The sequence below is a fragment of the Brassica oleracea genome, chromosome C5 (genome assembly GCF_000695525.1).
Source record: "Brassica oleracea var. oleracea cultivar TO1000 chromosome C5, BOL, whole genome shotgun sequence".
Taxonomy (NCBI): domain Eukaryota; kingdom Viridiplantae; phylum Streptophyta; class Magnoliopsida; order Brassicales; family Brassicaceae; genus Brassica; species Brassica oleracea.
This window is the reverse complement of record NC_027752.1, coordinates 13282385-13284982: the sequence shown is the minus strand read 5'-3', so window position 1 is coordinate 13284982 and position 2598 is coordinate 13282385.

Here is a 2598-nt window from a genome sequence, read left to right as displayed (position 1 = left end):
GTTGGAAACTATGAGATCCCTACAGACTTTGTGGTGCTTGAGATAGGTGAGGAAGCTCAACATCCCTTAATCCTTGGAAGGCCTTTCTTAGCTACAACAGGAGCAATTGTTAATGTGAAAGAGGGCAAGATTGATCTCCACTTGGGTAAAGGGCATGTTCTTCACTTTGACATCAAGGAGGTAATGAAGAAACCAACAGTTCAGGGGCAAGTTTTCTACATTGAAGAGATGGACTCCCTTGCTGATGAGCTCCTTGAAGAGTTGTCACTAGAAGACCCTCTACAGCATGCTTTGACGATAGAGAGAGAAGCTGAAGTGATTGAGAACCTGGAGAGTGTTGCCTATGGGATGATGATGGATTCACACAGAGGATTTGGTAGTAAGGATCTGTATGAGGAGCTGCCACAAGTGGTTCATCAAGAAACCTGTCATTCAACAAGAGGACGCCCAGCAAGACGACTAGAGCGAGCTTAAGGCGCCTAAAGTGGAGCTTAAACCTCTCCCCAATGGTGTAAGGTATGCGTTCCTTAGTCCTAATGAAACTTACCCAGTCATTGTGAGTAGTGAACTTACTGAAACTGAGCTATCTGAACTTTTGAAAACACTTAAAAGATTTAGAAAATCAATAGGTTACTCTCTTGATGACATCAAAGGAATATCACCGTCTTTGTGTATGCATATGATACATCTTGAGGATGAATCAATGACTTCTGTCGAACATCAAAGAAGGTTAAATCCTAACCTGAAGGATGTTGTAAAGAAAGAGATTCTTAAACTCTTAGATGCTGGTGTTATTTACCCTATTCCAGATTCTAAATGGGTATCTCCTGTGCATGTTGTGCCCAAGAAGGGTGGTATAACTGTAATTAAAAATGACAAGGATGAATTGATACCAACAAGAACAATCACTGGTCATAGAATGTGTATTGATTACCGAAAACTGAACTCTGCATCGAGAAAAGATCATTTTCCACTTCCATTTATTGATCAGATGCTTGAGAGATTTGCAAACCATCCATTCTATTGCTTTCTTGATGGATATTCAGGATTTATTAGATCCCCATACATCCCAATGATCAAGAGAAAACGTATTATATAAATGTTTTTGTTTCTATACTAATAAAAGTGACATTTTGAGGCTCTATAGAGCGTCCACATGAATCATTATTCGAAAAAAAGTCATGTGGCATCATTACTATTATTACCTTTTTACATTAAATTACATTATTACCATTTAAATATATAATATACAAAATATAAGTAAATATCGTTTTAAATATATAAATATATAATATACGAAATATAAGTAAATGTAAATTTGAATTTGTAAATATATAATATACCAAAAAATAATAATAAGTAAATACACAATTCAAAAAATAGAAATAGTACATTAAACATCTATCTTAAAATGTAAAAATTAAATATAAGTAAACATACATTTGCATACGTAAATCTATAATATATGAAAAAATAATAATAAGTAAGTACACAATTTAAAAAATGGAAATACTACATTAAAAAAAGTAATATACAATTTAAAAAATGTTACTACTACATTAAACAAAAAAAATGATCAAACAAATAATATGTAAATACACAGTTAAAAAAATGGAAATACTACATTAAACATATATCTTAAAATGTAAAAATTAAATATATGTAAATATAAATTTAAATATGAAAATATATAATATACGAAAAAATAATAATAAGTAAGTACACAATTAAAAAAATGGAAATACTACATTAAAAATAATATACAATTTAAAAATTTAAATATTACATTAGACAAAAAGAAGAAAAAAAAATATTATATAAATGTTTTTGTTTCCTGAACCATCTTTCATGATTCTTAGTGAAGTTTTTATATGAATGTTAAGATTTATACTATTTTCAAGAGTTAAGATTTATACATCTAATTTAATTTTATACTGCTTTGAGCCTGTGAGCCAAGATTCGCGAGATTATCTTGTAGACTACATTGCAGCAAGCACTCGGTCTAAAATCACTCATCTTCTCAGCGCAGTCAGTCTTGGGTATCAGAGATAGAAGAGTAGCACTACAAGAAAACACATGCTTAACGAGGAAAGTTAACGAGGAAAAACAATCCTCGTAAATTTACGTCGATTTTACGAGAAACTTACGTGGAAAAATAATGTCATCGTTATTTCCTCGTAAAGTAACGACAAAAGCGTTTCGTCGTAAAGTCGATGTAATTTGACGTGTCTTTTACGAGGAAATACTATTTCCTCATAAATACGACGTAAACTTCGCATGTTATTTACGAGGAAATAATTTACATGTATTTAGCGAGGAAATTTTGAATCCACCAACTTTGTAGGTGTTACACGTTTTTTTTTGCCACCTAATTAATTTTCGTCATAAATTTATAGGAAAATTACAACTACCAGATTCGAAATTTCCTATAAATATGGATGTTTGAACATCATTTTAAACACACCAACAACAAAAAACGTGAATGTATATGCATAGAGATGCTAACGGGAGAGTGACGAAAGAATACCTTGCGGGCCTGGAGACATTTATGCATCAAGCAGATTCAACACCGCTCGCCCAAGAAAGTGGTAAGATGTT